The sequence below is a fragment of the Stegostoma tigrinum genome, chromosome 8, assembly GCF_030684315.1.
Source record: "Stegostoma tigrinum isolate sSteTig4 chromosome 8, sSteTig4.hap1, whole genome shotgun sequence".
Classification (NCBI taxonomy): Eukaryota; Metazoa; Chordata; class Chondrichthyes; order Orectolobiformes; family Stegostomatidae; genus Stegostoma; species Stegostoma tigrinum.
In genome coordinates, this window is record NC_081361.1 from 73,899,322 (window position 1) to 73,927,158 (window position 27,837).

At 40.1% G+C, this 27,837-nt stretch overlaps 1 long non-coding RNA gene across 2 annotated transcripts in view; it reads right to left on the reverse strand.

Moving 5' to 3' along the window:
• Positions 1–3,431: 3,431 nt before the first annotated feature.
• Positions 3,432–27,837, reverse strand: part of LOC125456612 (uncharacterized) — a 93,623-nt gene continuing 69,217 nt past the window's right edge. Inside the window, exon 4 of one of the 2 annotated variants that reach the window (XR_007248481.1) lies at positions 3,432–3,797. This is a non-coding gene — a long non-coding RNA (uncharacterized LOC125456612). Of the gene's footprint in view, positions 3,798–17,090; positions 26,607–27,837 lie in introns of those variants that run through there. The other variant, XR_007248480.2, reaches the window with a different exon arrangement.

Consider the following 27,837-nt stretch of genomic DNA (forward strand, 5'->3'; position numbering starts at 1 on the left):
AGGTCTGGCGGCATCTGTGCAGAGAAAACAGAGTCAACATCTTGGGTCGGATGACCCTTTTCAGGCCCATTTACGATGGTTCTGATGAAGTTATACAGTTTTTACTTATTCTTAGTCTCTGTTCCCATTAGTTAGCCAAGCCTCGAGAGAGAAATATCAAAGTGAAATCATAATACAGATGCCAATATGTTACCTCAACACATGAGCTTTTAATTTCCACATTTTGGTGTGGCACCTTATCAAATGCCTTCTGGAAATCCATGCACAATACATCCACTTAGTTCTCCTTTATTCACAGTACAAATTACTTCTTCAAAGACCTCCAATAAATTAGCTAAACATGATTTCCCTCTGATGAAAACATGTTGGCTCTACCTGATTACCTTGAACTTGTTTAAATGACCTGCTATAACATCTTAAATAATTACTTCTAACATTTTCACAAAGGCAGATGTTAAGCTAATGTGTCTGTAGTTTTCTGCTTTCCTCCTCACTCCCCTTTTGAATAAAGGAGTTACATTAGTTATTTTCCATCCATCCCAAAATTTAATGAGTTTTGCAAAATTAAAACCAACACATCAACTATCTCACTATGTCTTTTAAGACAGTAGGATGAAATCCATCAGGACTTGGGGATTTGTCAATTCATGATTCTAACAATTTACTCAGCACTATTGCTCAATGATTACAATTTTCTTGAGATCCTCGCTCCATTTCAATTCCTGATTTACAGCTACTTCTAGGAAGTTACTTGTTTCCCTGTCCAGCAAGATTGTCAATTTTTCAAAAAAAAAGAAGTTAAACATGAAGATTATAGAAAAGAACACAGTTTTCTTTGTGGTTTCTCTTCAAAATCTCTGGCCATAATAATTCCAGCCACAATCCTGTCTTTGATTCGGTCCTCTTCTGAGCTGCCATTGTCACAGCTCTCTGATCTGTTCAAATCATTGATAAAAGTATCATTGTTATGGTGCCCTTATTAAATTTAGCCCACTCAACAATGGTATTTTTTCACTGATTGAAGGAAACATGAAGCGATTTTATTACTTTCCCATACATAGCTTTTTCTTTTGTTGATCACTTGCCTGGCTAGAACATCACTTGCACAGCCAACTGTTATTTCAATAGTGCTGCTTTCTGCTTGACTTCACAGCCAAGTTAAATGCAGTGCAATGTCTTCACTGCCAATTCAGCCAAACGTCTGCTTGACTGGGTGCTGCGACCTGCTCAGAGCTTCTTGCAATGACAGAGTCTTCCATATTTATCTTTCACCGGCTCCCACAATATAATACTTTTGATCTGATTATGCTGTTAAAGAGGATTGATGGAGTTTGCTGCGGCGTATGAAGACAATTCACTTTGTAAAGGCGATCTTACTGTAGCCTCATCTTGCTATGAGGCTATAAGAGAGAGCCAGATCATGGGACCTTGCGCCACTTCCTGTGATGATGTCTTATTAGCATATCACACATTCAGACAGCACTTATACTACATTCCCAGAGACAGATTATGCTACAGTTTAAAAATACGTATTGAATGAAGTAAGGAGAGAACACTCAAAGTTCATTTAAACACAATCATCTTTATTTAGTTTGGTTGGTACCAGTTAGCAATAAAATAGACTTCTTTTAGTCATTCGTGAGATGTTGGTGTCACTGGCTGATCAGCATTTATTGCCCATTCCTACTTACTCTTGAGTGGGTGATAGTGAGCTGCCTTCTTGAATTGTTACTGTCCACCTGCAGTGGGTTGATCCACAATGCCATTAAGAAGGGAATTTCAGAATTAATACGGAATGACAGTGAAGGAATGGCAATATATTTCCAAGTCAGGATGCTGAGTGACTTGGAGGGGAACTTGCAGGTGGTGATACTCTCATGTATTGGCTGCCCTTGTCCTTCGAGATGGAAGTGGTCATGGGCTTGGAAGGTGCTGTCAAAGAATCTGGTAAATTTCTGGAGTGCATCTTATAGATAGTACACACTGCTGTTACTGATTGCCAGTGATGGAGGGATTGGATGTTTGTGGATGCAATGCCAATCAAATGGGCTGCTTTGCTCTAAATGGTGTCAGGCTTCTTGAGTGTTGTAGGAGCTGCATCGATCCAAGTTTATCACAAATACACTGCAAGAAGTGACATTATGACCACAGCAGTGGGTTTGCACTTTAAATGCTTTCTTTACAGTGAATTTGTATTGTTTTTAGTGAAGGTTCAGTAGGATCATCATAATTTAACAGGATTATGTGATATTTTGATGGATTTATTTAAAAACTAGTCATGTTTTTCAGTCTAAGGTGAGGTGAGAGTGATTGCCAATGACATCAAGGCTGCAGTTGACCCAGTGTGGCATCAAGGATTCTGTCAAAACTGGAATTAATGGGTATGGGGGAAACTCTCTGTTGGTGTGCATCATACCTGGTACATAGGAAGATGGCTGTGACTGTCTTGAAGAGGTTTAAGAAAAGTATGCAAACAACATCAAGGGAGTGCCCCAATGGCTGTGGTCAGTCATCTCAGCTCCAGGACATCTCTGCAGGAGTTCCTCAGGGTAGTGTCCTAGACCCAACCATTTTCAGCAATGCTTCAACAATGACCTTCCCTCCATCATAAGGTCAGAAGTGGGAATGTTTGCTGATGATTGCATAACGTTCAGCACCATTTGTGATTCTTCAGATACTGAAGCAGTCCATGTTCAAGTACAACAAGACCTTGACAATACCCATGCTTGTGCTGACAAGTGGCAAGTAATATTCATACCACACAAATTCTAGGCAGTGACCATCTTCAATAAGGGACAATCTAACCACCACACCTTGACATTCAATTGTGTTACCATCATTGAATCCTCTACTATCCTCTACTGCCTGGATGTTATTGTTAACCCCAGAAACTTAGCTGGACTCACCACATAAACATAGTAGCTACAAGAGCAGGTCAGAGGCTAGGAATACGATGGCGAATAACTCACCTTCTGACTCCCCCAAGGCCAATCCATCATCTACAAGGCACAAGTCAGGAGTGTGATGGAATACTCCCCACTTGCTTGGATGAGTGCAGCTCCATCAACGCTCAGGAAGCTTGACACCATGCAGAACAAAATAGCCTGCTTGATTTGGCAAAACCAAGCATCCACTCCCTCCATCTCCAAGGCTTGGTAACAGCAGTGTGTACTATCAACAAGATGTACTACAGAAATTCACCAAAGATCCTTTGACAGCATCTTCCAAGCCCACAACAACTTGTATTTAGAAGGACAAGGCAACAGGTACATGGAAACACCACCCCCTGCAAGTTCCTTTCCAAGCCACACACTAGCCTGACTTGGAAATATATCACCATTTCTTCATTGCTGCTCAGTTGAAAAGCTGGAATCTCCTCTATCAAGGCATGTGGACCAATCCACAGTACATGGACTGTGATGGTTCAAGAAGGCAGCTCACCATCACCTTCTCAAGTGCAACTAATGACAGGCGATAAATTCTGGCCAGCCAGTGACATCCATGGCCTACAAGTGAAGGAAAAAATGCTGATGTACCTAACCGCTCTTTTAAATGGCCTTTATGATTTTATTTCAAAGGTAGAAATGTTTATATCATTGTCAGGCTGGTCATGACCTATCAAAATCTACCTTAAGCTAAATTAACATTGGGGCATCTAATTCTTTGTTCACACCACCACGTTATAGCCCACCTTGATGTTGTTTGTGTACCTTCCTTAAAGCTCTTTTTCCTGGTGATGTATTCCAGGACGACCGAGAATGCAGTCCTCTAATTATTGACTCCTTGCAAGATGTTACCTGTTGAATTTAAAACAAAGTAAACCTGATTAAACATAAAAAAAATGCTTGCAGAGTTAACTTCTCTGGATTTCAAAAGAAGACAAGCTCAACAAATGCTGACTTCAATCAATCCATGTCAGCTCCACTGGTGTCTTTCAACTTCCAAATAAATTTTACACAATTTCAATTAACTTAATTTCTGTGGTTCTGTTTTATAATATGCCCAGATCAGACAAGGTGACTCCACATTCTTTGTACCTGGTTTCATTTTTAACTTATTAACTTAACTCAATTAACTTAACTAATTCCTGTTTCTTATCAAAACATGAAGTTTTGCTAATATTCTAGCTTTTCATCAAAAGCTTTTAATTTGGACTATTGTTTTTATTCTCATTTAATGATCCTTACAACTGTTGGTTAGATTTGCTATAGACTGAGGTGTTGTTTTTCATCATAGTCCAGTAACGTTGCCTACCTGTAAAAATAATTTCTGTAGCTTTCTAGTAGGTTAAAAATTCAAAAAAAGACTTTTGCCATTTAAGAGGCAGGCTAAGTCAATTAAGACAATTTTGCAGATTTGGTTTTTTTTGGCAACAACATATGGTAAACAGCAATCCTTTATTCATTTAAATCACCAATGCTTCTGTGTTGGATTGCTTCACATATCTCTACTCCAAATGTCAGTGAAATTACTATTCTAATTTGTTACTTGTAACGAACTTCAAATTGTTGGAACAAAGAGGATTGATGAAGGCAGAGTGGTAGACGTTGTCCAGATGGACTTCAGTAAGGCATTCGACAAGGTTTCACATGGTAGACTGGTGAACAAGGTTAGATCACATGAAATACTGGAAGAACTAGAAATTTTGATACAAAATTAGGTTGAAGGTAGGAAACAGAGAGTGGTGGTGGAGGGATGCTTTTCGGACTGAAGGCCTGTGACCAGCAGTGTGCCATAGAAATTGGTACTGGGTCCACTGCTTTTTGTCACCTATATAAATGTGAATACAGGAGGTATGTTTAGTAAATTTGCAAAGGACACAAAAATTGGTGGGGAAGTGGACAGCGAAGGTTACCTCAGAGTACAATGGGATCTTGATCAGATGGGCTGAAGTGTGGCAGATGGAGTTTAATCTGCATAACTATGGTGTGCTACATTTTAGTAGGACAGGGCTTGTACACTAAGTGGTAAGGTCTTGGGGAGTGTTGCAGAACAAAAAGACCTTGGAGTACAGGTTCATAGTTCCTTGAAAGTGGAGTCGCAGGTAGTTAGTGTGGTGAAGAAGATATCCTTGCCTTTATTGGTCAGTGCATTGAATATAAGAGTTGGGATTTCATGTTGCAGCTGTACAGGACATTGGTTAGGCCATGTTTGGAATACTGCATTTAATTCTGGTCTCCTTGCTAAAGGATGAATAATGTTAAACTTGAAAGGATTCAGAATAGATTTACAAGGATGTTTCCAAATTTGGAGTATTTGACCTATAGAGAGAAGCTGAATAAGCTACTTTCTCTGGAGTGTTGGAGGCTGAAGGGTGACCTTATAGAAGTTTATAAAATCATGAGGGGCTTGGATAGGGTGAATAGATAAGGTCTTCCCTCATGGTAGGGGAGTCCAAAACTAGAGGGCATAGGTTCAAGGTGAGAGGGGAAAGATTTTAAAAGGAACTTAAGGGGCAATTTTTTCACACAGAGGGCGGTGTGTATATGGAATGAACTGCCTGAGGAAGTGGTGGAACCTGGTACAATTACAACATGTAAAAGACATCTGGAAAGGTAAATGAATAGGAAGGGGCTGGCAAATGGGACTGGTTTAATTTAGGATACCTGGTTAGCATGGATGAGTTGGACCGAAGGGCCTATTACCGTCCTGTACATCTCTGACTGACTATTCCACAAACAAGGCTCTAGTACAATACAAGGCCCACCAATATCTGAAATAAAAACAGAAAATGCTGGAGAAGCTCAGCAGGTTTGGCAGCATCTGTGGAGAGAAATCAGAGTCAATGTTTCGAGTCCAATGAGCCTTCACCAGAATTCAGCCCTCCATATCTGTGTGTATATGTATGTTTAGAAAATTATATAAAAATTGTGCAACATCATAATTATAGATATAAACCTGCACATATTGATCACACAGGGAGGTTAATGTTGTTAGTGTGAGTGGATTAGGTAAGCCATTATGCTCAAGTATATTGAATAAAAGTAAAACAGAAGCTTTAAGCATTTGGCTGTGGATGTTTTAATGTCAAGAAACAGGCAGTAAATTGCGAGAACATTAGTATTGACTTTAGGGGGTTACCCGCCCTCAGAGAGTGTGAGACAATAGAACAAATAGCTCATAAAACAAGCACAATTCGCTACTGGGGAAACTAAGGTTCTGATAAAAATAGATTTCCTTTTTAACCAGATAACATAAGAGACATATAAATTGACAGAAAATTTATGATAGTCGCAGAATATTGAATGAGTTGAAGGATAGAATGATTGAGAGGTTTTCTTTGGCCTCACGTGCAGTGAAGATTGTCTCTCCAATTGATAAGTGGTAAACAGGGTTTATATAATAAATGTAAAAACACTAAAAGATGTTTGGAAGGGAGTGTGGAGAGTATGTCGTTGAGTGGAACTGCTTCTCTCAACAGTAATTTGCCAATGCAAAGGGGAAGATAATAATTTCAAGCTCCTGTTCTACCAGGGCCAACATTTTCAGTGTTGGCTGAATTAAGCAGACTGCAGCTGCATGTTCCAAGCCATTTCCAGCTTGATTTGATTTCCTCGGCATCACCCTCTGTTGCTGTTCCACTCCAGCTGAACTGAAGGCTGGTGGGGCCAGCTGTTGCCCTAAGCTGATTACTGAAGCATGAAAATAATAGTCAAAGGTACACCAATGAAGAACTAGAAGCTCAATGCATATCTGAAGCCTTCACACATGAAGGCTTGGGAAAGGGATGGAAGTGATGGATGTTGGTGTTTGAGAGGGGAAATGAAGCTTTGCTATGTACCACAGGTAATTGAGTTATTAGTTCCTTGAGAAGAACAGCTTTAAGATATTAATTTACATTTCTTCTGAAAAAAAATCAGAAAAACTGTTTTACTTTCACACGGTTGCTATTTAAGGCAATTCTGCAAGTGTAAGTTCTGAGTGTTGTCTGGTGTCACAGTATTTTTTTTAACAATTTTAGTTGAAACTAGGATGAAATACTAATTTTCCCTCTGAGTCTTTTTTAAATCCTTGTGAGTGTAGTTATGAGAGTCTCTGAAAGGAATAGCTAAATATCAAGGCACTTTTGATGTCATAAAAGTAAAATACTGCAAATGCTGGAAACTTGAAAAATGGAAATTGTTGGAAATGCATGGCAGGGTTTGGCAGCATCTATGGAGAGAGAAATAGTTATTGTTTCAAGTCCAATGCTTGGGATTTCCCTTCCATAGATCTGAATGACATTTTAAAAGGCAGGGTACTTCCCAATTATTTCATTTGCTTATTTAGTTGAGGGATTATTTTACACTTCCATCTATTTTCATATTCCTGTTGGCATCTGCTCAGCAGCAACTGAAGTAATAGGGGACCTCTTAGCTATTCCACAGGGTTAAGAGAGTTGAAATCTGGTTGATTAGCTGTGGTAGAGCCACTGTTTTAGGACGTGCTGGGTTTATATCCTGTCTAAGACTTCATCTGAATTCAAATTGGCGAGAGTCAGTGGGTAAGTCTTTTAGTCATTTTCCTCCTAATCCAACCATTGCTTTTGAGACATGTCACAGCAGTTTCTAGATGCCTCTGGGAATTCTACTGGTCAACAGACTTCAATGGTTTATCAGCGAGTTTTTTTTCGACTTGAGCAAACAATTATAGCTATGTGCCAAGAAATGATGAACTGGGGAAACAATTAGAAAGAATCAGTTCTATTCATCTGAAGACCAGCCTATTTTACAGTTTAGGGCAGAATGTAACTGACCAATGGACAATTTAATTTCGGTGTTTCAGAAATCGCAGTTATATAGTTGTGAAGTCATAACCACAAAAACATTTTGTTATCCTGTCTGGGGCTCTACAACAGTATCAGATCTAGCTGACTTGCTAGACTTGAGTGCTATGGAGGAACACTGTTGGCTGGATTTTAAGGCTGAAATTTGCTCATGAACATTTTACAATGCCAAATTCCGTTTTTTTTTAATTTTGAGGGAAAGATAGTATGATATTTTTAGTTTTTGTTTTACTGAAAGTACTGAAGATAGACTTTTAGCCTGATGAGAACTAGTATGTTTATGTTTTGCATTTATGGCCCATAGAGCTACACTAGTTTCTTTGATGAAAGTTTTTTAACGTTAAAGAAGAGAGGTTGACTGAGCTCGGTCTCTTTTCATTGGAGAAAAGGAGGAGGAGAGGGGACCTAATTGAGGTATACAAGATAATGAGAGGCATAGATAGAGTTGATAGCCAGAGACTATTTCCCAGGGCAGAAATGGCTAGCACGAGGGGTCATAGTTTTTAAGCTGGTTGGTGGAAAGTATAGAGGGGATGTCAGAGACAGGTTCTTTACGCAGAGAGTTGTGAGAGCATGGAATGCGTTGCCGGCAGCAGTTGTGGAAGCAAGGTCATTGGGGTCGTTTAAGAGACTGCTGGACCTGTATATGGTCACAGAAATTTGAGGGTGCATACATGAGGATCAATGGTCGGCACAACATTGTGGGCTGAAGGGCCTGTTCTGTGCTGTACTGTTCTATGTTCTATGTTCTATAATGCCCTTAGCTCTGACAACGCACATTAGCTATGAGCTTGTATTCTTAAGTGAAGGTGTTGCATGCCAAGAGAGAATTATCACTTGTTAGATTTCGACTGTCAGTGCCATGTTTGGGTTTGATCTGAGCTTCTAGCTGTTACTTACAGGTACCTGTCACTATTTTATTTTCCATCAAAACTTACCGATTATAAAGGTAATAAAGAATATATTTAATTCCCAGGCAATATTGGAGAGCCATAACTCACAGATAAAGGAACCTAGGGTGGAATATAATCCAAGTGATGGGGGTCTGATGTGAGTTCTACATTACTATGTTTGGGAAGGCCTACTGCATCATGTGCCAGCTGGCAATTGGTGACTGGCAGAGCTGTTGGGCAATCTAAGGTTGCCAGCTCCTTATATTGTCAGTGTCACCAGGGAGATAGTGGTAGCAATGCATCCAGCAGAAGCCCCAGATCAGAGAGGGCCACAGGTCACATCTGAGTGAGGGCAGGATGGGGATCATAAGGAAGGGCCCACTGGCTGCATTGGCCGGTGGTAATTGGGGCTCTCAGAGAGTCACCCTCTATTGTATCCTTTAACCAGGTACTGAATGGCTTTGAATCAGGGAGCCCCCTGAGGAAACCACAAACAAGCAAAAAGGGGTGCACATTTTGGCATTTCTGCATGGTGACTGTGCTACCCAGAAGTGATTGAAAACCAGAAAACCCACCACGAATTCCTGCAGTGGACATTCATAGCCATCGAAAGGGTCTCTACTGGGCTTCTGAGTCCAACAACCCTTCTTTAGAACTTTGTAATCTTTGAACTCAAATGTTGAGTTGAATCTTATGTTTCTTTTGCCAAAGTGTGAGTTTTATCGAGTCCTTTAGATTTTCTTTTGACGTGATGCCTAGTGAGATTTCTCATCATATCTTAACAAACTCGTCTAATTAAGTACCTCCTCCATCTCTATGGCGACCCTCAGGTCTGATGATATTCTGATCTAGCCATGCGTCATTCTGGAACAACCCATCGTTCGCCAGATACCCACTGAAACACCAGCTTTTCTTGGTGCCTGTGCCAGCTTTAAAAGCCCATTGCGCACCCGGATAGCACTGTCAGTTTGGACCTGCCCTGCGTGGTTCCAGACATGGCAGACAAGGGGTAATTGTTACTTTGCTTTGTGAATGGACACACGGAGGCCATACTGGTTGGGGTGGTGCAAACACAGGATGTCCTTTTCCCCAAGAATGTGTAGTGGAGATGATGACACCAGACCATACCAGCCTGGTCCCAGGTTACCACCCAGTCCAGTGCAGTCTCAGCCATCTGGAGGAAGGGACAGAAATGTAGGAAGAAGGTTAATATCCTTTTCCACTCTGCCAGCATAAGTGTCACCATCATTGTTCCATACCCCTCACACTCATTAGAACTGTGCCCACCTCCCACCAAGTTTCTTGTTCTACCACTCTCTCTATGGGCTGCTACATCATCTCTACACGCTCTCTCCCACCCAAATCCCAACACCACTGGCCCTGAATGCTCTCCGTGCTGCCTACTCACTCACTCAGGACACCTCTCCAGCTAAACATTGAGAGGTTTTCTGGAGTGTTGCAGGCTAAGGGTGACCTTATAGAGGCTTTTAAAATCGTGAGTGGCATGGATAGGGCAAATAGACAAGGTATTTTTTTCCCTGGGGTAGGGGAGTCCAAAACTAAAGCAGTTTAAGTTGAGAGGGAAAGATTTAAAAGGAACTTGAGGGGCAACTTTTTCATGCAGAGGGTGGTGTGTGTCTGAAATTATCTGCCAGAGGAAACAGAAGAGGCTGGTACAATTAAAACATTAAAAAGGCACCTGGAAGGGTCCTAGAATTGGAAGGTTTTAGAGGGATGTGGGCCAAATTCAGGCATTTGTGACAAGATCATTTCTGGATATCAGGTCAACATGGACAAGTTGGATCTATTTCTCTGCTGTATATCTCTATATTTCTATTTTCACTGCTATATTGAACACTATACAACTAGAAGCCCTGGTATCACTGCAGTTGCTGTTAGTGCTCTCAGGCAAATCTTCCTCAGGAATGAATTTACTCAAAATTATTTAAAATTGCTCTCAATGGAGACTTCTCAGATGGGTGGGTTTCAGCCTTTCAGTCAAGCTGTGCTGAAATTAAGCCAAATGTTCTTAGTCGTCCCTTTTATAAAATGCTTCTCGAAGATAGTTAGTGTTATCAGAACCTCTAAAGGCAGTCTGTCCTGCGAAGGGAGGAAAATTATGTGTTGTTTTAGCAACTGAAGGTGCCAAGCTATACATTTGCATCCATGATGTAGTTTTATGTCCGTAGCCGAGTTAAATTGTACTGTTACACTGTAATATCTGAGGGCATCAAGGCCGCATACCTAAATTCACTTCTGCTGGATAGATAGTCTATAATTTGGGAAATGGAGGAGTTGTCTTCTTGGCACAGATAGAAGAAAGGGAAGGGAGGGGAATGATATGATCCTTACCAAAAAGACAGTAGCTGTGGCATCAGATTAACCATTCACAATTATTTAATGTTGGACCAAGGTCATTCCAACATTACCAACATACACCTTTCCCAATAGTCACATGTCATTAACGCATCAAATACTATTAGGAATTTAATCACCTACATCAAGAAATTCATTGTAGCCTTCATATCTCTTTAGACCATATGTTATAGGTGCTAAAGTAGGCCACTCAGCCCATCAATGCTACTCCACCATTCAATGAGATCATGGCTGATCTAATAATCTGCAACTCCACTTTCTTGCTTTATCCCCATAACCCTTGATACTGTTACTGATTAACAATCTGTCTGGTTCAACCTTGAATATGCTTAATGAGTCAGTTTCTTGGAATTGTCCCTTTATTCATAATTTAAAATGGAGGGAAAAGTTGTAAACCCTCATAGTATACAGAATCTATCTCTCTCCCATGGGCAGGTTCAGTGGTGGGATGGGCCATATGATCAAACCCGATCAAATTTGAGGTGGAAAGGCCAACTGGGATCCATACGTGATTCCTTAAGAACCACACTTAAGGGTCTCATCCGACTTCAGCTAGTATTCAACCAGTTGTGGGTAAGGGACTAGGCATAATTTGATTAAGTACCTGATTGGAATGAAATATGTCAGACTTCCTGGTGAAAAGTGACTTATGGCCCTCACTCGTTCTCCAACCAATGGGTGAGGTTCCCTTTGCTAACTCCTGGTCAGACAGTATTTCAGTGTCATCGCACCCAATTAAGAAATTAATGCGCTCCAAATGATTCAATGCAGAAATCCTTAATGCTTTTTATTCCTCCTTTTTGTTGGAAATAAGAACAGGCCTGATAGAAGAGAAAGAATGACTAGATGAATCCTCCTGAATTCTGCTGTTGTATGAGCAGTCAAATGAAGTTAAAAAAGAAACTATTAAAATATTTAATTGTATTCAAAATTTGTTTTGTTTTAACTCTCAGATTACAAAAGTACCTTTTATTACACTTTTGAAACATCTGCAGCTTTGCATTTTTTTATCTTTATTTCTGGAATATCTGAGCTGTTTCCATGAGGCATTTTTTAATGGAAGCTGCAGTGCTGGGAAAGTGTGGGAGACACTAATAGACAGCCTCTTGCCATTATTGACAACGTGAGTAGTTGATGAAATGCGTCATCAGTAAGGAAGAAGAAAGGGAGGTGAAGATTCAACAGTGGAGCTGCCCATTCTATTTCCTCCAGCATAAACTCAGGAACTGCTTCAAAGTAAATAGATACACAAGGAAAATTCAGGCACAAGATGTCATGTGAATCAAGAGGTGTAACTGCCCTGCAATTCCTTTACAAGTGGATGCTCAGAAAGGCATCAGGTGTAACTAAATGCATAAACAAGATCTCACTAATACAGCAAGTACAACAATAATGCTTTTATATATCCCTATCAACATAATAACAACATTTCCAAAGTGCATCACCTTTGATCATTGGTCAAATGACCAAATACCTGGCGAAAGAAGTAGGTTTAAGGGAATAAAGCAGAGCGGAGAGTTAGAGAGAATTTTAAAGCCCAAGGTCTGGTTGGGGGAAGGCATGGCATAATAATGGAATGATTAATATTGGAAATATTCCACAGGCTAAAATTGGAGTTCTAAGGAAGGGTTACCGGACTCAAAACATTAACTCTGATTTTTTCTTCCTAGATGCTACCAGACCTGCTGAGCTTTTCCAGCAAATTTGTTTTTGTTCCTAACATTGGTGAAGTTTGAATATCATATGGACTTAAAGGGAGACCTGAGAAATTGGGGGAGGCCATGGAGATTGCTCAACCAGGATTCAGTATTAGTCAGTGACTACAGCAAAGATGATTGAATGAAACTTGGTAAGGATTTAGGACATGGTCAGTAGATGGAGGTGGCCTCAGTTTTACAGTGACTAGAAAGCAGCAAACTAGTCATTCTACATACTAGGCAATGCCAAGATCAAATCAACAGCAACATATAAATGTTCAAGGAAGTCAGAAAATTATCCAGCTGTATCTCCTCTTCAGTAATCACTTCTTCAAGAGTCATTATTAATGCAATTATTCTCCTTGTAGAAAATATAATGGAAAAACACTGCTGCCATTGTGTAATAAATTGTCAGATATCACAAGGTACAGTGACAGTGTTCCTCCAAATATCTGGAAAAGTAAATTCTTGACAGAATCAAAGAAAGGCAATTCCTGGATTCAGTGAAACAAGGTGTAGAGCTGGATGAAGACAGCAGGCCAAGCAGCATCAGAGGAGCAGGAAGACTGATGTTTCGGGCCTAGATGCGGGCCTAAACGTCAGCCTTCCTGCCCCTCCGATGCTGCTTGGCCTGCTGTGTTCATCTAGCACTATACCTTGTTATCTCAGATTCTACAGCATCCGCAGTTCCTACTTCTCCTGGATTCTGTGGCCAATTCTTGGCTTCAGTTTCAAGCTTTAAATCTTTAGCATTTGGAGTACATTAAGTGTTAAATTGATCCTAGGTGCTCCTGAGATGCTGCTTGGCCTGCTGTGTTCATCCAGCCTCACATTTTATTATCTTGTTATCTGTATCTTCTTTTCCTTCTCACTATGAAGGATATCATGAACTAAACATTAGATCGACAGGTATTCCTGTTACTGAATGGTTGTGTTCAGTTGGGTTTCACAGAGCTCAGTGTTGAATCCCTTACTCAGAGGCATATATAAATGATTTAGCCTTAAATTTAAGGATATGTTTGAAGGTTTGCTGATGATACAGCAATCGATTTTGTAGTTGGTAATAGGAAAAAAGCTATAGACTGCATGAGGGTATCAATGAACTAGTCAGTTGGGCAAAAGACAGGTAGCCAATGGGAATTCAATCTAGAGAACTGTAAGGTAATTCATTTTGAGAGAATAAGCAAATCAAATGAATATATGATAAAGGGTAGGATACTGAGAAGTATAGAGGAGCAGAAGGACCTTAACCTGCTTGCCTGAGGATCTCTTAATGCAACAGGACAAGTGGGTAAGGTGTTTAAGGAAGATACTTGTTTGCTTATCGACTGAGACTTAGAACATGAGTATACTGACGTAACACCAGAACTGTACAAAACACAGGTTTGACTACAGTATAAGTACTGTGTACAATTCTGGTCACATTACAATGGGTAATTGCTATATGAAGGGTATAGAGGAGATTTCTGAAAATGTTCGCAGGATTCAAAAGTGTTAGCTATGATGACAGATCGCATTGGCTGGAGTTGCTTTCATTGAAACAGAGGTGCCTGAAAGATTTCAAAGAAGTACCTAGCATTATGCAAAGCACTTGACAGAGTGTTTAGGAAAAATCTACTTTTATTCATAGAGAGACAATAATCAGAGATTATAGATTTAAAGTAATTGGCTGTAGGATCAGAGAGTTGAGGAATATTTATTTGAACTAGAGGGGTGAGGTACCAGATTCACTGCCCAAAAGGGCAGCAGAGGCTGGAAGCTATATCTTAATTGAAAATATGCCATGTGTGAGTACACGTCAGTAATCACAGGAGCTGTGCACTACATTATAAAAATAGAATCTTTTTCAGCTGACAGATATAATAGGCCAGTTGCATTTCTATGCTTCTAGAGACAATCTCCTCACACTATCCAATGATATCCCTAGAAGAACTACTCATATCTGTTTATAAAAAAAAGACAATGGCATAATCTTTCAAATAAATTTGTTAAGTGATGACATAGAATTTTGCCAATTTGAATCTTGGCTCATTAGGTCATGCACTAACTCTTAGAAGTTTCAAAAGTCTGTCTTTGTTATTGACTTAGAATTGCCCTTGAACTTATTTCTAAAGTATTACTTTTGACAAACATACCAGATTCTAAATAAGCAATCTGTTAAAAAAAATGTTCTTTCCGCATCATTTCCTTTTAACCTCATCAATATTGGCTGAAATAAGAGCGAATCTTCAAAATTTATTCAATGACATTTCTGAACATACATAAATTGATCATGGCTTTCTCACGGTATTCAGCATCTGTGTCTGAGATGATGGCCATTAGGAAGTGCACAATGTAGGTCTCCCTACCAGTTTAGGGAGTGTTTATCTTCAAATACTTTGCTGAGGAATGGTGCCTTACCATTTAAGGAATTGCATGTGCTAATTTGGACTATATTGCCTTCTGGTATACAAATGTTGATTTCTGGTGTAGGTCCTGTGCTGCTACAAATGGAACTAGATAGAATGTACAAGATAGAATTTTAAGATTACACCTCATTACTGTCATAGGTATTTCTGAGAGAGAATAATTAAGATGCAACTCTTATTGGGGTAACTACAGGTTTGATCGAGCAGCAATAAGAGTTTTAAATATATATTACATGCACTAACGAGTGAGTCTTATAACTTATCATATTTTTGAAAATTAATTCAGCTACAAGATTCAATGAAAACTTTTGTATATTGTTGTAAGTGAGAGTTGTGGAAATAATAATAACCGTACTTACAAATCACAAAGATTGGTATCACAAAAGGTCAAAGATCAAATGCTTCCTCCATTAATTTGAATTTGTGTTACTCCTTCTTCAGAAGGAAGTTCGAGCTGTCCACAAATCTCAGGAAGTGTAGTCAAAGGGGAACAACTTCTGTTCCTGCTGAACTGAGCCAGTGCAGTCTACAACAACTGTTATCAGCTCAGTAGGCACAGAAGGTTGAGCCCGGTTGCCCCAATTGTTGACGGTCTTTCAGTTCAGTAACCTAGATAATTCAAGCAGCATTTGCAAAGCAAATTCAACAGCATTTTCTTGATCTGCAATCTCAACTGCCTGGTAACATAGGGACAGCAGGGAACATCACCTCCTCCAGGTTCCTAATTGAGCAACACACGAGCCTGACTTGAAAATGTATTGCTTCTTTCTCATCATTGGGTTAACTTTCTGGAATTTCGTCCTTACAGGCCTATAAATATAACTACATAAATACACTGTAAAGTTTCAAAAAGGTGTCTCCCTAATACCTTCAGAAGGATGCAGTGATGGGCCATAAATTCTGGCCTTGCCAGCAGTGTGCACATCTCATGGACAACTAATGAAGAAAAAACATAATATAATAATAGCTCTACAACCATAGGGGCTGGGCCCTTCTTCATGTTAACACTTTGCAATCTTGGTTGACAGGTGGAGGACTTAGTGGTGTGGAATAACTTGGATTAGAAGAACATTTGCAGATAAAAGGATGGGGCCAGGCACCACTGTAACATTATCCATATCATTAGGTGCTTTATATTTATTTTGTTTTGGTAGTACTGCATTATTCTGTGCCACCCATTCAACACTTAATTGTGGTGCAATTTCTGGAGTGCAGGATAAATCGCCCACAAGGATCATCTCTGCATTGACTGTGCTTATGTGCAACTAATGCAAGTTAACTTATTGTCATCAATTTATTGTCAAATTGATTTACTAACTGAAATGTAGAAGGTCAGCAATTTACTGTTAGCTGATACAGAGTAGCACCCAGACAGTAAAATAACACTGTCTCTGGTATTTGATTTTGGAGCTGCTGAAGGTGGGAAGCACTGGGAATACGTCCAAAAAAGTATACCAGTGTAAAGATTGTTTAACAAGTTTTCTTTGCTGGTAATCTTCCTTTATAGAAATCATCTTTAATAGAGCTCAGCGTTAAGTAGACTCAAGCTTATTTGACATAACAGTCATGAAATAGATTTGGCAACCCTATTTAAAAATGATCTAACGCTGTTGACATTTAAATTCACTTCATGACCAAACTCTACTTGCTCTAGTGTTATTGAAGGATAGCCTGTCCTTATTTCCAATCCAGAAATGTTCTGCAAAAAATAGAGTAAGGTTAAAGGATAGTTTCATTCAAAATAAATTGAAATTAGAAATATTACGGTTAGAAGCAATTTTGCAATGATGGACAATCAATCGGAGACTAAGTAAGAACAATAACTTCACAAAATACATATGTATTCTTCCAAAACATTTAATTCTATATTGTACCTTGGATTAATAGTGATGTTGAGTTATAACATCTGTACAAGATCAAATATATGATTATGTTTTGATAAACGATCGATTTCACAGTATGCTCCTACTGAAGGACAAATTCCTTACAATAGTTATCTGCTTTTTGTGCCTGTACTAATATTTGTAATCTATGTACCTTAGTTCACCTCTGTGCCAGATTGAAAAATACATTAACCTATGATTGATGCAGCTTTCCATCTAATTTCTGTCTGCTATTTAAATAGAGGTTAATATTTAAATAATAATTTTGCACAAGCTAATTCCGAGGTTATTCCTCTTGTGGGGACTATATTTCTACTAGTTGGGATGAGAGTGCTGTTGGTAAAGTGGGCATTTATTGCCTATCTTTAGTTGCCCTTGAGAAATGGTGGTGAAGCCTTCTCAAACTGCTGCAGTCCATGTCATGTGCTGAGTACTATTTGCGAAGGAGTTCCTGGATAAGGTGAAATTAGATTAAATTTCAGTGGGACAAAAATGTGACTGACCGAGTTTTGTAACATAATTGAGTATTTAGCATCAGTCAGCAATTTCACCAATCATGGTTTGCTAGACTGTAAGTAGCAAAGTCTTATGCATACTCTTCTTTATATGTAGATTATAGTCTCGTGCGTTTATTTATTTTTTTGGTAAAGTTCTTGCATTCACTTACACAATGTGAATAGTGAGAAAAGGATCCTTTCTTACTGTTGACATGGTTATGGGAATATAAAGATGTTTTGCACATAATTACAGAAAATTACTTCAGTTCAAAAACAAATCTCTTAAGTTAATATTTTTGTTAATACATCAGATGAAAACACTGAGACATATGGCTCAATTTTCGATCCAGAGTCAGGTGCAAAGTGTCAAAAATTTTCCAGTTCCCTAAATCTGACTGGTGAGAAACTTTCTCAGATGATCGGATTTTCATCCTGGGTACAGGCACCAACTGGAATCAGTCTTGCCACCCTTAAAAACAGTGCACAGGCAGCCACAGCAAGTACTGAGGTAGGCAGTTTAGAAAACCCACCTCAGTTCTCTGGGCTTCCATCCTCATTATAATAGAAACAATATCTTCCTCTAGCCCTCATTCCTCACACTTTCCTTGCTGCGTCATACCAACTCATGCCTCTGTACTCACTCCCATACTCCTATATGGATTCTCAGAATCTGTGCCAAGTTAAAACCAACCCATGACCCCCACTCATCTTCATAGCCCAATAACTTTGCTAACTTAGTGTCAAATCATGTCAAATCATGTTTCACCCACATGCTCATGTCAACTCACAAATGTTTACAATAGACAGATCACAGGACACATATTGATTTAAAGTCAAAGTACCTGTTAAGAACTATTCCGTGAAAGTACTTATCCCTTGTAAAAGCAAACATGTATGTTCATAGCCTCATAGCAAAGGCGTTTAATTCCTTTATATTTACTTGGAGCCTACAATCAACATGTGTATCTACAGGCCCCCCACTGTGATAAGATGCATTGTGAAAGCAGTATAGAAGCAGTAAAGCTAAAATGATGATCCACAAGTCTGTGTCAACAAATAGCTAATGAAATTGCAAGCCACTTTGCTTTTTCGCACAGCAGGCATTTTTTGATCAAAATTTAAAGGGAAGGTGATTTAAACAAATTGATTGTTCCACACAGCTTTTATACACATCATTGTCTGTTGTTAATAATCCTGAAGAGGTACTTTAACCACTCCAGAGGTTACCCAGACCTCTCCAAACATATACCTGAGCTCCCCAAAGGATCACCTGACCTCCTCAAGGTGTCTGGTAGATTTAGAACTTTCCTCAAATGTCTAAAGCCCACAGATTATTTTTCAGAAATTTAGGTGATGAAACTCACCTCTGAGTCAAGGCAGTTGCACATTTAAAAGTACTGTGGCCACCAACAACTGTGGATGTATGAAATACCTCCCAGCCTAATACTCTCTTCTCCTCAGTGAGAACTGTGAGCTTGGGGGGCAGGACTTCTAGAATCAACACTCTGGTTCCAATCTGACTGAGGCAAGGAAACCTTCTCACTCAAAAAAATTGTGTCATAACCTTCCTGGTAAAGAGACTGCAATGAGCTCTTCAGAGCTTTTAATAATTGTTCTCATTAGGTACAAACCACCCTTGAAATGTTTTATTTCTCTGACATTGGATTGGAGAAATTCATTAATCTATAGCGCTAGATTAGAAAGTGGTTCGGAGCATGCAGTTTATGGAGGGATGATGTTCAGTTCAGCTGCCACGTAGCACTCAAATGTTATTAAGAGCAATAACTATTAGATTTGCACATTTGCTGGGGCCTGTCAGTCATCCTTCATTACTGTGTTTTCAATATTTAGAATTTTGTTTTATTTCATGTTCAGACACTCCAAACAAAACAAAGCACTCACAGAGATAAAAACAAATTATAGAAGCCAGTTTCAAAGTATATTTCAGAGGTATGCTATCCATTATTAAATCAAAAAATCTCTTATTACAGTTATAAATAAATTACAGCTTGTGCAGCCTCTAAGTGCCCAGTGTGAGCCTAAGCAATGACTGTCATCCTATCAATCAAAGGATGCTTATAAAAGCCCAGGAACAAAATCTACTGTGCCAAATGCATGTTAAAAGAGACTCGGAGTTCTGAATGATTCCTCCTTCATGAAACACAAGTAAGTTATGCTCTGTGCTATTTGGCTGGAGTGGTCAACAAGCCCTGGGTAGACATATTCAGCAGCTCCTTGTCTCCAGTTACATCACCAAGTTCAGCTTCATTGCGACCGTAATTGAGAGCGATAGGTAACAATGCAGGCAGCAAAAAATCCCACCCCCAACTAGATCCCCACCTGGCCTCTAAAAAATATTTTGAAAACTCAAACCTCGAAACAACAAAGGACAATATAAATATGCTTTCATAAAAACTTCAGGCTATATTTTGGGGACATTTCATCGTCATCAACATGGAGAATTTTAACTCTCAGATATGGACCACTTTCCCACTTCCAATAAGTTTCCCAAGAACTTAACAAGCTTTAACTGACAATGACTGGGAAAATGTTTTCTCATCAAGTAGAGCGCAATAGATCATCTGTCCGACCAATCTTGAGATGCAAAAGACTTTGGTGCCCAATGAAAACAAACCACATCAGTGGGATTCAAGTCAAAATCATGCATTGGGAAGGTCAGACTATTAGCTGTGAACATGACATTTTGTTTGCCTATTTCACTTTTTCCAAATATAAGCAAACAGCTTTTTGAAAATTTTATGAGAAAGAATTCTGGCTTTAAAACATCAGTGACTTCCACTTCGGAAAAGGCTTGATATTTTTGGACGAGGATTCAAAGTTATGAATATGTATGAACTATGGACATAAGATTTTGAGCAAGCTAGTGGATCAATTAAAACATGTTTCAGTTTAGGTTCTACAGAACTACCAGAGAGGTGAATTTCTCTTGTTCATGGCACTGTTCAAACCTTGATCCTGGATATGAAGGGACTGAGAGGCTTGCGTCAAGCACAAATGGATTGCCCTGTTCATGTGCTGTAAATACTTGTAAACATTAAATGCGTTAATAACTAAACATTTCACTTAAAAATACAGTTGTGTGGTAAAACCCAGCCATCCTGTTTCCCTGAATTTACCAAACAAAGCAAAAGTTAAACAAAGTGAATATAGGAGATCTAAAATAAAGAAAGTGCTGAAGAAACTATGGGTCTGGGAGCATCTGTAGAAAGAGAAGGTGTTAATGCTTTGAGTCCAGTGTAACTCTCCCTTGGAACTGAAAACATATGGAAAGTGATTTTTTTTTATTCTGTAGAAATCCAGGAAGATCAACTGAAAGGCAAGGTGAGGTCAGGTTAGAGGGTGAGGGAGATTAGAAATCAAAGGTACACTGAACAAAAATAGTAATGATTGAAGAGAAAATATAAAAAAAAGATTCTGAGTAGGTGTTAAGCGCAGAATAAAGTTCAGTTTTGCCTGAAAACAAAAACATGGGGTAGAATCTGAGTGACATAGGATATGGTAAGATGTGTGACACAATCAGAGAAGTCCAGATCACCTTGTTCAATCTTTCATGGTTTCAAATTTTTGTGTCGAGTTTCACACTAGGCAGCAGCAAATTGCCAATTAAGGGGGATTCTGGCTTATTAAATACCTTGCTGACAGCCCAACTCTCCTCGTGAATATTCAGTTTCCTGTTTTACCAAACTCACCTAACATTGTATGCGTGTGAAGTGTAGGTACTGGGGGTCAGATGCTGCTCAAAGGTAATTTGCAACATGCCATTGGTTCTTGCAAATTGAACTTGGGCACCTTAATGATTTGGATGTTAGCAACAAGGATGTTACAGAAGGCCAATACTGGTTGAAAGGGATCCAGTCTGTGTGCAACTTCCAAGGTTCCTGTGCAGACCACACAATGTTGACAGATAATCTGTCACATAGTTTGACAATAGTCTGTACTGAATGTGGGTGAGACAAGGGTGTCAGATCACTGCAGTCACTTCCTTCTTGGTGACATTGGTTGGCATCTTCACCAAGTTACCGTACAAGCTGAGCCTGAATATGGACATTCTCAGAGTGCTGCATGTCTCACTGTACAGAGGGGTATGCTTAGCCCCCATCTGTGTAGTGGGCCACCTATAACTGCTCGAAGTTCAGAGAACCTCGTTCACTCCTTCTGTTACCATTTCCACCAAGCCCTGCCACTGGTTGCAATGATGGTTTACTGTGGCTGCCTACCTACAAAGTTGAATATGGTTGCAGGAAGACCAGGGCCAACGGCAAACCCAACAGCATCAGGCTGGTGTGGAGGATTAGAATTCAACAGGCGGTTGCAGAGGTAGGACCCCTAGGAATGTTTGCAGTATTCAAGAAGCCTAGAGTTTCATTGGGTACAACTCTTTGCTGGGAAGAAGTGAGGTACAGTGCTAACACAAACTCTGTATGTATTATTTTTCCTTTGTTCATTCATGGGATGAGAGTGTTGCTGGCTAGGCAGCATTTATTGACCATTCCCAATGGCCCAGAGGGCAGTTAAATGTCAACTGCATTAATATGGATCTGGAGTCACATGTAGTCCAGACCAGGTAAGGATGGCCGTTTCCTTCCCTAAAGGACATGAGTGAACCAGATGGATTTTTCCGAAAATCGACAAGGTAGTGGGACACTGTAACTGAACCTTGGATGCTGGAGAGGGACCTGATGGCTGCAGCAGTGGGAAGCTGTAGGAGGCGTGCTGAGGGCTGCAGCTGTTACAGTCCATCCTCTCTGAGCGGCTGTGAGGGTAATGACAGCTATAAAGCTTTATGCAACTGGTTCCTTCCAGGGCGCGACAGGTGAGCCAAATGGCATCTCTCAGTCATATACCCACAAATACATCAGAACAGTGGCTGATGCCATCTGGGTGACACCACATTGACACTCTTAGCTGCCGAATGATGAGATCAATGCTGCAGCCCAGGCAGTAGGATTCAGAAATGTGGCTGACATCTCTGAGTTTACAGGATGCCATTGATTTTATGCACAATGACACTGAGAGTGCCATATCACGACACTGTGGAATTCACCAACAGGAAGGGGTTCCATTTGATTAATGTCCAGGTGATCTGTGATCACTGCAGCCACTTCCTGGACATGTGAGCCTGTCAGCCTGGCAGCTGGTGTGATTCCTACATCTGGAGCACTCTCATGGACCTGTGTATTTGAGGGCCCAGGGGCTTACAAAGCTGGCTACTGAGAGACCAGGGGTACCAACTATAACCACAGCTGATGACACTGCTGGGAAACCCATAACTGAAGTGCATTCCTCAACCTGGGCTATGGTGGAGCAGGTGATGGGCCTGATGAAGATGTAGTTCTATTGTTTGGCCCTCCAATATAATCCAGCCCTCCTTGTCGTTGACAGAGCTCTCATGTGTCAGGCATTCCCAGCCAGACAGGGTCTGACTGACTCGGTCCAGTAGATGTGAGTTGGATTCATCTGACCATCATGGAATGTTCGATAATCTTTGGTCATGATGTTGAAATCTGGTTTGCATTGTTGGGGTAAACATCAGCCTCTATTGCTGAGAATCTCCAGCAATTTCTATTTTTGTTTCGGTCTCTATTGGTTTCGGTTGTGTTCCCTTTTAGCTTTTATTGCAAATAAAAGCTCAGGTTTCAAGTTTATCCAGTTGCTTGTATGTGATGGTCCCCAAGTTGACAGTGGCAAGCAGTGGATCTACAGTGGGCATTGGGTCCTAGCTAACAATGACCTGAGGAAGATGTTTCCACAGGATGTAGCTATGGGCTGGTAAACTGCGGAGCTGGTGGTTAAACAACAACAAGTGTGAGAGAGACCGTTTGTGTGTAGGAGTGACAGCCATGCCAGTTACATGCTGTGACAGTGTGCGTTTGTGGCTACTGTACCATGACGTTGCTAAGGGCAATTGCAGTGGATATTCCTCCAAAAATCTTGATGGAATTGAGGTGTCAATTTCACCTTTTGGAAACCAAATACACATGCCAGCGAGGGTGGGTTGGTATATCAAAACTGTCACATCATGAACTCTGCTCACCATTTTTACCCCCAGTATCTGCTTCTTAAAATCATAGCTTCCCTACAGAAAGAGGCCATTCAGCCCATTGAGTCTGCATCGATCCTGCAAAGAGAATCAGACCCAGACACATCTCTCTGCTCATCTCTCTGCTCAAATGCAGTAACTCTGCATTTCCCATAATTAACCCTGCTAGCCTGCATGTTTCTTGACACTACAAACAATTTAGAACAGCCGATCCACCCAACCTGCACATATTTTGACTGTGGGAAGAAACCCACACGGACAGAGGCAGAACATGCAAATTCCACACAGATAGATATCAAGACTGGAATTGGACGTTGGTCCCTAATGCCATGAGGCAACAGTGCTAACCAGTGAGCCACCATGCCACCCTTGTTTTGATTCCTTTGTTTTCAGTCAGGACTTACCTTTATTCAACTGTGAACGCCCACTCCAGATTGATGTCTTTTCTGAGTTTTTCCAGTGCTTTTTTTTTAAATTTCACCAAATAAAGGTTTATTTTTAGCAGACCCGGAAGTGGAACAGTGCTTTAATAGCAAACATAATTGTCTTGTTGGACCCAGCATTGAAGGAATTGTAACATTAAGTTAGTAGTGATGTACTACAAGTGAATTACAATCTACAGTTTGCATAGTGAAGCAAGGTTAAGGTTCAGATAATAGTTTTCTGGAGACGAAAGCTGTTTCAGGTAAGTCCTGTTCTCAGACTGGTACAAAGTTTTAAAATGTTTTATGGCACTGAATGATGTGTGAGCATGGTTCAGTCTCCCTGCACTCACATGCTTTTTGCCCATATATTTGGCCTGACTACTCCTGCTGTACTTGATATCTTTGTAAATAGTTGACGAGAAACTTTCCAGACGCTTTGGAGCCAGATCCAATGTAATGCGAGTGTATTTAAGAGTTTTTTTTTACAATGTTTCTCAAGTTTAAAAATGACACAATTTAAAGATGTCTAGACCTGCCCTTATAAGACACATTTCCGCTTTTATTTTATCTTGTCACCCCCATTTGTTGCTGAAGTTGCCTGCAAAATACTTTGCTTCTTCTTTCATACAAAATAGATCTTTCCCTCACCTCAATTTTACTTGTCCTGTAGTTGGTTTGTTCTCCCATCAACTGTGCTGCTGTTCCATTTCATAGAACATAGAACATTGAACAGTACAGCACAGAACAGGCCCTTCAGCCCACGATGTTGTGCCGACCATTGAACCTCATGTATGCACCCTCAAATTTCTGTGACCATATGCATGTCCAGCATTCTCTTAAATGACCCCATTTCATTGGCCATTATTGTTTATTCTAAGATCGCACACCAACTCATTTGCTGCCAAATCACCCACTACAACATTCTATTGATCCTGTAACTTCAGTCCATATAGGAAATGATTTTGATCTTTTAAACTTGACAATTCTACTCTTCTTATTTTATTGGTTAATGGCAAGTGCAACGATGACCCTCCTGTATGGCTGATGTTGTCCACAAGATGCTTTGCTTCTTCTTTCATACCAAATACATCTCTTTCCCCACCACAACTTTAGCCATCAACTCTGTTTACAAATGCTGGGAATTTCCTCTCATTCCCTTCTGGATTGGGTATAAGACAAGGCATACTTTCAATGACCTCTATCCCCTAAACTCTCTTCTCATTATAATCTCCCTTGACCTTGTATAAATTTTCTTGTCTTACATCTCTGTAGCTCCAACTCTAGCATGTCCTCTCAACTGTGTCAGGTGTTAAATTTATTGATTCTTGCTCCATTTAATTATTTGACAGGATTTCAGTACTCGGGAATTATTTACTTCCCTTCCTTCGCTAGATCTAAGACTTCAAGATATCATTCTGGCTCTCGATTGCCTTATGCTGATTTATCTTATACCTTCTTTTACTCATTGCTAATCTGTGCTATCGGCTGAGCTTTCCTGAGGCTTTGGGGCCACAATGTCAGGAACAAATTGTGGTCCCAAGTCTGCATTTACCAGCAGTACCCAGTATGGAGCCATTTCACTGTGCTATTCAGGTTAGTATGCAGGGTCTCAATGCTACAGACCCAAAATAGAATACCTGGATTGACAGCCCCACCAAGAGAGGTGGATGTCATTGAGGCATGTTGGAGACGCCCATAGCAAACACGAATGCACATAAAACATTCTGCAGAATGAAGCTGTCAGGACCTTCATAGTGGAGGTGTGCTGCTTCCAGCTAGTAAGTAGTTTGGGCCCTAGGTGCAGTTTCACCTGCCCATGGAGGATGTCACTGGAGTGTGGAGTCTCCAATTAGGGCCTGCCCTCAGCCTCTGAAGGGACACTGCCTTCATTGTGCCCTTCCTACATCACCACAGTGCCATGCTGTTCCGGCAAAAGAATGGTTACACAACAAAACCACTCCTCATTGGAGTTTTAGTGATTTCAACTGGCTGCTGCTGAAAGCAGAAATGCGATGGGTATCGGCCCAAAGGGGTTTTCCTCCACTTTCCTGACCTGCATCTTGCCTTCAAGCTTCCCACTGTTGCTGGGAACATTCAGCCCCATATGTCATAGCTCATTACAGGGAAGTATGAAAAAGCATTTGTTTCTAAATCTTACTTAAAACATCGTAAGACACCACGTCAGTAATCTGGACCTCCTCTTTTCTATTTACAATCATTATATTGAAAGCCCGCTCTTGCTAATGAATTTTCAGATGGAATTCTATTTTGACTAGTAAATAATTTCAGTTATTGATTGCTGATGCAGACACCAAAAAAAAGTGATTGACAATTTAAAAACGTTTTGCTTACTGAGATACAATAGATAATTTAGAGGAAATCATTATACTGGGTGAGTTGGGGGGAGAGCGGTGTAGATGTCACAGCATTATGTTTTCATTGGAACATGCCAAAGCTTCCTTGGCCCGAGTTTGAATCCAGGAAATTAACTCTTCTCCAGCTGCTGGTCACAAGAGTTCCAAAATCCGGAATAGCCATAACTTGCATTGTAGTGCAAAGTTGGACATACATGTTAAGAAATAATTCATGATGTTTCCAGGGCTGTGTAATATAAAGAAAACATATGATTAAATGAGCAATATCAATCTGATCAAAGACATGCGCACTTGATGCTTTTGAAACCTTTGGAGAGATGAGATCTGAGAAAATGAAAAGATTTGAATATTTGGATATTGTCTCAAGATCCGCATTTACGTTTCCCTCAGTCTAGCATGCGGTTTTAATCATCCCATTGAACTCAAAACTATTCTGGGAAATGTTGTGCTGAATCACACAGCACAAAAAAAGATAATTAGTACTAACACGACCTGTGGACTGATTGACATAAGCCTGCAGTGACATATGAACTGCAAATGGTAGCCCGGAAATCTTTTTGAGTTTGACCCCTGAGGTGCGGAACTTAGCCACTGTGAACATGAAGGCATTCAAAAATCTGTTCACAGAGTTAGCTAAGTCCTTCACCGCACAAGGCTCATTGAAAAAAATCCCTCCTCCAGGGTTCCCTTTGTATTACCACATGGATATGCACTTCATAATCTGAAGCAGCTGATGCTGAGCAGCCAGGAATCATTGCACGCTAAGGACACAGGCATGAACTCACTCCTTCGTATCAAAACACAAAACTGGATTTTTAGTCTTTTTCAATGGAATATCATACCATACAATGGAATCAAACACATTCTCAGTTTTTTATATCAAACAGAAAGGAAGAAAGTGTAGTGAACAACTGAACATTTTTTGAGTGTTATTATTTTCCATGATTTACAGAGGATAATTTTACTGGTTGCAAAATTCTGAGCAATGCACATCCAATTTGTACCGACAGTGGGTGGGATTTCTGATCAGCAGAGTGGATTGTTGTGGCATTACCCTCATAAACTCTCCGCATGTTCACCACTCCTTCAGAGTGAGTGATACTATTGTGCTGAGGAGTATTCAAGCCTTAGAACAACAAAGCAACGATTACCTCTGCATATATCCTTTTCACAGTAACAAACTGTCCACCCAAACAAATTGGTTTTGCTAAAAGGTGAATTCAGGAAAAACAAAACTCTCCAGCAAACTCTTTATAATTTAAGTGCAACAGCAATGTAAAATGTACAATACTGTCCTCTTATTAAAACAGCTCTTCAGTTCCAATAGTTCCAGTAGATGTTTACTGAGTGGGCATACACATTTTACACTGTCAAAATAACTCCTGTGTCTGCTGTAATCCTTCCTAACAAGGGAGACATCACACAGGTTAGGAGAGGCTTCACTCTTAATGTGTGAA